An 8,945-nucleotide genomic window follows, 5' to 3' on the forward strand; every position below is an offset into this window, starting at 1 on the left:
ACCATGTTTTGCCTAGAATTCTGGAATCCCTTTTCGAAAGAATTCACCTTTCCATTTGTATTTGTCATGACAGGCCTCTCTTTCATAAGAAATCTCTGAAATAATTGAGCACTGCAAGAAAATACTTCTTTGTACTAATTTTTGTGGTTCATATTATGAGAAATGAATGTAGTAGTCAAGGTACTGTGTTCCTGGGGCACTGTGGCCACGGTGAGCTGCTCTGCCTTGCCTTGCCTGGTAATTCTGACCATATGTTTTACTCTCAAAGCCTCAGGGCCCAAAGAGTTAACAAGGCCCTTTTTCTCGTGTTAGGTTTCCTGTTTAAGGATGGTCTTTTCCTGGGGAGCAGATCATCACCAGCTCATCTCTCCAGAGCTTGGAGTGAGCTCCAAGATCAGTTTACAGATTCTCTGTTGCCTTAGGCCACATTGGGTTGGGAGTGCTTTGCTGGAAGAGGAATGTGAGCGTAGGTGCAGCGCTCACGGGGCTTTTTCTTGGTGTTAATTACACCTTTCCATGGAAGAAAATCTGTGTTTTGGGATAGACCTCCCTGTGACCAGAAGCATTGGCCCAGAGGAGCCGTCAGAGCTGAGCTGCCTTGTGGAATTGGTCTCACACAAATTTGTAACAGTGCCAGCACAGTTCTGCTGCCTAAAAGTGACTCCGTGACTCAAAAGTCATCCTGAGTGAAGTGACAGCCAAGCAGGGTCATCAATCAAAAACTGAAATGCCTGGAAGGTGAAACTGTCTCCCACCTTGCTGTATTCACTTTTATGGGGAGCTGCAGGTGAGGGGGAGCCTCCCAGGTTCCTTTCCCCAGGATTTCTTTAAGAAATCCACGGCCCTGTTCTGTTAAACCAAGAGATGCTCGAGTTCTGGGCAGGTGAACAGCCTCAAGCAGGGACTGGGTTTCAGTGCAAACCTGAGTGTCCTCCGCAGAAATTAGAGAGACTGCCTAAAAATCATCATCATCATCATCAAATAGAAATAAAGTGTGTATGATCAGTCCTAAAGCATATTCTTGGCACACCCTGAGTTCGACTTCTGTTTGTGCTGATCAGTCACTGGCAGAAACTTTGCCACCAAATGGAGCTGTCACTTCCCAGAGTCAAGATGTGAGAGCAGAGGGGAGAAATCAGGCTGAGCTCTCCCAAGGATGTGTTTTCGTTTGCTCTTGTCTCTGGTTTTGACAGTAGGCTTCTCCAAGAGGCATTAGCCCATGCCAGGGCTGACATGAGGGATTATGCTCATAGGATTTGGTTGAGTCCATTTTCCCATCTGAAGCAGGGACAGAATATTCCTTTTGTATTAAATAACTTGGCATTTAAGGAAGAAAAAGCCTCTATTTGCTACCTGTGAAGCACTGGATATATTTAAGGAAAAAAAAAAATTATCCTACTTGTAAAAAGTTTATCCTTCAAGCCATTTTTAATTCTTTCAGGGTTTAACCTTACATGGAGTTTCCATGTGTTGTTATCAGCCATCAACAGTAATTTAGTGCAGGAAATTTTTACTGATCAAGCTAAACAGACATCAGTTGTTTTAACAGATTAAAAAAAAAAAAAAAGGCAAAATGTAAATGGTGGAATTAAAATATACATCTTGTCTATTTTCCATGCCCTTGACTCTGGTTGGTTTAGATCTCTGACTGGCTGAGGACTATGTTAAAAAATAAGTTAGTTGTCTTGAAAATGTAAAGTGACAGTTTAAGTGTTTTGTTTCTGTGCTAATGTGCAATTAGGTCGTTATCCAATAAGCTGATTCATGTAGTTTAACTCAAGACAGCTGTGGAAGGCAGAGAAAACCCTTGGCTGTTGGGGCATGGGGAGAGGGTGTCTAAAAGGATCTGTTTCAGAACTGCCAGGATGGTATTTTTCCCTGTGTAATACAGTAAAGTTAGCAAGATTTATGAAAAACTAAATTCTACTGATCAAATTTATAGACAGAAAATCAAAATATGGGTCTAGCTGAATGCCAGCAAGAGTGGTATAATTTTTGATCTATAAATCAACTCCAAGACAGCCCCACCAAGGTGGGGCCAACCTAATCACTGAATCCTCTGAAGTGATTTCTTGGTTGGGTGTGTTTTGATTTGGTTAAATTATCTTTTGCTTACTAGAGGGTTCCTTGATGTTTTTAAATATTTCTCGTGTTTATGCACAAACATGAAAATCGTGGATCTCCTCGAGTTAATTTACAGCAGACAAAGGAAACTCCATCATTTTTTGTGTCAGTATTTTGGGGATTATTGACAATATCCTGCTACTGTACCACCAAAACACCTGTAGGCTTCAGTGGTGCTTGATCTCCTCTTGCCAAATGTTTCACTGGTGCCATTCCCTGCTCCTGAGTTTTTGGTTTGTAGGGAACACCTGTGTGTCTCCCCAGCTCTGGATTCAGCAGAGGGCAGTGATCTCGCACGCTGCTGCCTTCTCCCAAACTGGTTTGTCCTCTTCCTGCCTTGCACATCAGCTGCAAGGTGGTCACAGAACTCATGGAGGGAGGACCAGAGCCTTGTGCAGCAGTGGAAGGTGGGGTGTACAGGGTTGTTTCTTTCCTTGGAAGATGTTTATTTTCACAAATGTTGGGCAGTTGTGCTGTGAAACAGATAATTATCTATATTGTCAAAGGAAAATAGCCAGTGACTTGCCAAAAACCCAAAAAGAGCAGCTGGAATCCATTCTGTCCTAGTTCATCCAAGCACTGACAAGCAGGGATGTGAAATTAAGGTAAAACTTCTGGGTTTTTTGGGTATTGCAATTGTCCCTTGCAGAGCTGCTCTGGACATTCACTGCTGTGAGGATGCTCACAGGATTTTATCAGCACCTGTGCCAGGGAGGAAAAGCCCCGACACCACCACATGGTACTGTTTTCAAAAGACTTTCTGTGATCCCACAGCAAAATTTGCTGAAGAAAAAAATCGTGAAAAAGTCTGCAATGGCTGGTTTGGAATGTGGGATATCACAAGCCATTTATTTGCTCCCTCCCAACAAGCCTGCAGTGTGCCCGGGCTGTGGCTCAAGGGTGGCATTATGGGCCTGGCTGGAGCAGAAAATGCACTTGTCTGTGGAATTAAAATGTCCCCACTTGGATTATATGGGAATCAGAAACTTTCAAGTACATAGCCAGACTCTGACATGGGAATTAGGAAAACATTTCCAAAGCTGTCAGCTCGTTTGGTGGTTTTGCTTTTTTTTTTTTTTTTGGACAGCAGTTGCTGGTATCTTTGAAATTTTTGTTACTGGGCAAGGCTGAGTTTGGGATATGAAAAGACTTCCAAGGTTTATGTATTCCTTATTTTCTCTGATTTAAAATGATGCAGTTCAAACCTGTTTCTCTTTTCTTCCTTTTTTGTAATCATCCTTAAACTCACATAGTTCTTAGTGAGCACTTTCAAGAAGAAAATAATTAAAACAAGGTTTTTATTTAATTTGTCTTACAGCCTTCACTCAATGCACATGAGAAACCTGCCCAGAGCATCACGCCAGGGGTTTTGCTTGGGAACATCTGATAATTCCAAAGTTTCTGTGTTGGTTTTTGCCTCAGGATTGATGGCCTGTGCTGTGATGAACCAGGGGAAGGCTGATTGTGTGAGCTCCATGTTCACATAAACCAGGAAAGGATTTGTGGCTGACCCCTCCCAATGTGTTTAGGAGCTGTGAAGCCACACAGTTACAGTTTTGGTTTTGGTTTCCATGTTGGCTCCAAAATTTACAGGGTACTAAAGCAAAAGGTTCTTTATGTTCAAAAGCTGTGAAAAAGCTTATTAACACATGGAATTAATAGAAAACATTTTTGCCCCAAGCTGAGCTGAACGGAGCTATTTTTCCTCACAGGATTTGCTGAATTACTCCTTGGCTCAGCAGGTTCAAAGGCACTGACAGTTTTTTTAGGAATACTTTAAGACAAGAATGTTGCTTAATTTTTTTTAGCATTTCATCTAAGTTTTCTGATTTACCAGGTAAGACCTTTGTATTCTCTAAATGGTCCATGTACCAAATGTTCTGAAAGATGATCCATAGAGTTTTCCCATCACTTGGGCCTTCCTTGCTTTCCTGGGAAGGAAAAGTTTGTCTGAAACCTCCCCTTTGCCCAGTGCCCTGAAGAGGCAGGGATGGGCTGTGGATGCCCTGTGCCTGTTTTGCCTCTGGAGAACTTTGAAGAAGTTTTTTTGGAGAAGTTTTATGCCAAACCCCATCTTCCTCACAAAGAGAACCTGAACAGGGTCGAGTCAGGGCTGTCTGTGCTACAGGACTGATCTCATCTCTCATGGTGATTACTCTGTGCTCCTGGAGGATCCCTGTGATGACCAAATTAGCAGGAAACTCCAAAAGCCATAATCTGTAATAAATAATCATGTGCTGCTGCCATATGACAGGGCTGGGAGAGGAAATGAAATGAAAGTGTGTCAGGAGTGGGAGGCCTGGGCTGAAATAATTCCCTGTGGTGCCAGGGTCCATTTAAGAGGCAAAACAGGAGCACATTACCAAGAGGGTGTAAGAAAGGTTGTTTTCATGGTCCAAACTGAGCAAACTGGCCTTTCCACCAGCTTCCTCCTCCTCCTCAGCAGTGCCTGCATCCTCTGTGTCCTGCCTCCCTGCTGGAATGCTTTTGCAGGTAGTGAAGTTGAACAGAGATTCTTAAAGGAGAGAATTTTTTATAATTTGAAATAAAATTATAAGCATACAGATTATATCTTTGAAACAGACTGTTGAAATGAATTTTGGTGATTTTTTTTTTTTTTTTGTAATTATAGTGGTTGAGTTGATTTATCTATGTTTAAATCCCAACCGTTTCCTAAACTCCCCACATCCCTTCAGCTCTTTATGTCACATTTGTTTTCAGTGAGGTGCAGGTAACTGCTTCCTATGTTAACTTATCTACTAAAATAAAAATTTACAGATGAAGCATTTCAGCACAGGGTCTAATACAATGAGGATTTGATGTTTGATGGCACAACAAGGTACTGTGGGAATATAAATGTAACCCTCCTGAAACAGGGACAGATATTTGGATTACATAAAATGTTTTCATAGGAAATGCTCCTTTTTTTGAAAATATTTGCTGCAAGCTGAGAAAAAAAATGTCTCTGGAAAAGCAACATCCCTGGAAGATCCAATCTGCACAGGAATCTGGTCAGAATTCCATGTAGCTGCCAATGAGGTCTTCAACACATGGTGAAACTCTCATAACTCCCAAATAAAGGCACTTGGCATTTCAGCCACTGATGTTCTGAATCTCACCCAGTAAAAGAATCCATGGATCCACTTTGATCAGGTCTGTGACAGAGGAAAAGTTTGACTGGAATACCTTGAGTGTCCAGTGGGAAGAACGTGATTTAGTTATTGCACGTGTTTGAGGATAAAGAAATCCAAGATGCCATTGCAGAATTATCTGAAACTTCTCTGCTCTGTGAGATAATAATTAGAATCACAGAGAACATGTGGAATTTTGGGCCAGAGGAAGATGATAGACCAGTTGTGGTGCAAATCATTCAGTTATGCCAAGAAAATGGTGCCTCTTGGTAATTTTTTGGTGAATTTAAGGCTCTAAACAGTGGAAAAACTCAAGAATAATTTGAGGCACTTCTGCACACCAGAGCCATTGTCAGGTGAGAAGCTGCAGCATCCAGACACATCTCGAGGTGCTGCAGAACTTCTTGGCTTGGAACAATAAATTGATCTTTCTCTGAACTCATTTCACACCCCAGAAAGAGCTGAGTTGTCTCCATTTAACATTTTCTTTGGCTATAATCTTTGCTACTAAAAAAAAACCATCCTGATGAGAAATCCTCCTGGATCTCAGAGATTTTAGCCTTTTCTCTGCTGAAAATAATCAGATTAGAAGAATCTGAAGGTGTCAGGATAAAAAACATGCAAAGGAACCATCCAGAACTTCACTGCTATAATTTTTTCCTGCTTTGGAAAAGTTCTGGGATGCCTCAGCACCACAATCATGGGGACGAAGCTTGGGTGGATGTTCAATGTCTGGAATTATTATGGTATCCTATTGGAAATGCTCAGGTGGCCACAGTGGGAATTCTTTTCCATATGAAGGAGCTGAGGTGGGAAGACCAAAGTAATAACTTGTGGCTCAGCATGGCCACATTCTGGGTGATGGCTGGGTCAGACTCTCTCTGCCAGCTCTGTTTGGATAATGAAGGCTCCACGTCCTGCACCTGGACAGGGAGAGCAGGGTCTACACCAATAATCTCAGGAGCATCACGTTACCCTCACAAATAACCTTTATTTTACTGCCTGACTCGAAAACGTTTCCAGTGTTGGTGGTTTTGATTCAGTTGCACCACCAGGAAAAGCTTCCCTTGCTCACAGACCATGTGGCTCCTTGGATTCTGCATGTAAAGTTGGGAATTTAATGGACTCTCCTATAGGAAGGAATGCATTAACTACAGGTCAGCAAACTCTGGTTATTGGGTTGTTTCACACCGAGAGCTGTTATTACCCTGTTGCTTTTAAGGTGCCTGTTTAAAGGTAATTATTTAGTCTGTCCAAAGCTGTGTGGAATTCCAACACAGCCTCTGCTCCCTGGCGTTAATGATGCAGCACAGCCACAGCTCCATGTTCCCCTTGGTTTGCCCTTGGCACAGCTGACTCTTGAGGATTGAAGAGTTTCTCTCCTTTTCTTTTTCACTTGCCAAGGATTGGTATGTGGTTTCCCTGGATTTGTCATTCATTCAAAATTAATTTGAAAAAGTTTTCTTCTTTTTTTTTTTTTGTTTCATTCCCCTTTAGAATTGAAATTCCAGTGTGTTCTGTAACAAGCGTAGAAACCCTGAGCCTGGATCTATTTTTGCTCTTTGACACAATCCTGTGTATTTTCCCACGATGAGATTTGTAATCAGTGTGGGAATTTATATTGGGGTTGAGCCTAGAATTGTGTAAAATGTTTTTTTTCCTCTTAGGATGGGGAGGGAGAGGACATGTCAGGGGATGGCCTTGTTTGACAGGGAGCTGGGAGGGGACTCCAGTACAGACAAGAATTGGCCTTGCATGACCCCTGACTCTTCTGAAGTGTCTCTGTGGGCCTGCACGAATGAAGGTGTCCAAAATTTTGGGAAGCCTTGATGCTTTTACAAAGTTCCTCCTATGTGATGTGTCCATTACTCATCTTGAGCATCTGTAGTGGAATCAACAAGCGAATCCAAATCATGCAACTTGCTCCCACTCACAGGTCATTGGAGGTGTCCTGGCCTTTCAGGCACCAGACTGTTCCTCATAAAACATTCCAAAGACTTGCAGGTATCCAAAAAGGAAAATGAGGAGGGAAGTATTTTCCAGCCCATGGATGTGGTGTGTAATTACTGGAGGGATCCTGATTCCCTGTCTGAGTTGCTCATCCGTGCTGTGTCTAAGAATTCCTTGATATTCAAAGTGCCCCAGCCAAGCCAGGTTTGCATAATGTGATTAAATTAGGAAATGATATTTCATGCCTGGATATTACAGTGTGCACACACACACTTTCATCCTGTGTTGGAGCGTCGCTTGCTCTGCTCTGATACTGTGCACCAGAGGACGTCTGCAAATGGAATTATTTCAGGATAGTTATCCTAAATAACCCCATGCAGGGAAACCTGTATTGTAGCACAAAAGCACCTTACTCTCCTTTATCATAATCCATTTAAATGTGGATTATGCTGATGCAGAACAGGGCGCTCCTACTTTGGAATAATTTTAAATAGGAATAGTTTTTGTGCTTTTGGCTCACACCCTGCATTATCCAAACTGACTTTGAAGTGTAAACAAGCCTCTGATGCATCTGTAATATTTCCATTCTGCTCCCTGACTCCTCCTTGTTTCTTGGCTCTTCCTTTGGGAAGGTCCAGAGCAAAACCAGACCTGCAGAGCCCGTCATTTAGGTCTCTGCTTTCACAAACCTCATACCAAGAGACGTTTCCAATCCGATTCCCAATTTAAATGCCTCCCTAAGCTTTGAAGGGAATATTTAGATGCAAGTTTCTGACGCTGAGCCATCCCCACAGATTATATTAGGACATTAAATGTTTCCTTTCACACTTTCCTGAAACAGAGGTTTGTGTTTCAAACCTCCTGTGGTCTCTTCTGGGGCTGTTTGGGGTTTTCCCTGTATTACCATCAGCCTGTTCTGCACTTCCAGAGAAACCTGTGGGGTGCAGCTCTGAGAAGGCTCCAATGCAGGGAGTGCTGCCATAGCTCAGTCCCTCCAGCTGCTCCTCTGTCAGGAGCAATGATGTGTAGGGAAGACAGCAAGGAGGCTCCCTAAACTCACTCTCTTCCATTGTGTCAAAAGCCATTTTTACATCTTTTCCCTGAAAAGTCATGAAAAGTTGCAGCTTCTTGCCCAAGGCAGGTAAGACTTACTTAGACCTGCTTCCTGACCATTTCATGGGTGTCCTGTCTCTTGGTTTGGTATCATCTTTCCCTCTTTCTGCTCCTTTATCCCATAGTTTTCCACACCTCTGCCACATCCTGCTCCTGTTCTTCCTCCTGCAGCTCCAGCCCTTGGTCCTGCCTTGTGTGTGTTCCCCGTGGATTTACCAGCTGGATTCTACCAGATCTGTGAGTGCCATCCAGGACAGAGCAATACAGGGCAAGCACATGGATGTCATCCAACATAATCTGGGTTTTGCTTTGTTAATCCTTTTTCTGACCATTCCCATCATGTTTATTTCTAAGCTCTGGGAGTTCAAGGTGCTGGTCCTGCTCGTGGTGACGCCACGAGTGCAACTAATTTGGAGCTTCATTGCCTGGAGATCAGTGAGGCTGTTTTATCTTCTGTTTTATCATTGATACCATGAGGTCCTTCTGCAGCTCCTCACAGACAGGTTTAGATTTGACTACCCTGAGTAGTTCTGAAACATCAGCAAACTCATTCATCTCCACTGGCGCCAGCTGGCTCAGCACAAGGGCTGGGGACACCAGGCAGGAACACCAGCTCCTGTCACCCCC

The sequence above is a fragment of the Zosterops lateralis genome (genome assembly GCF_965231275.1).
Source record: "Zosterops lateralis genome assembly, chromosome: 28".
Classification (NCBI taxonomy): Eukaryota; Metazoa; Chordata; class Aves; order Passeriformes; family Zosteropidae; genus Zosterops; species Zosterops lateralis.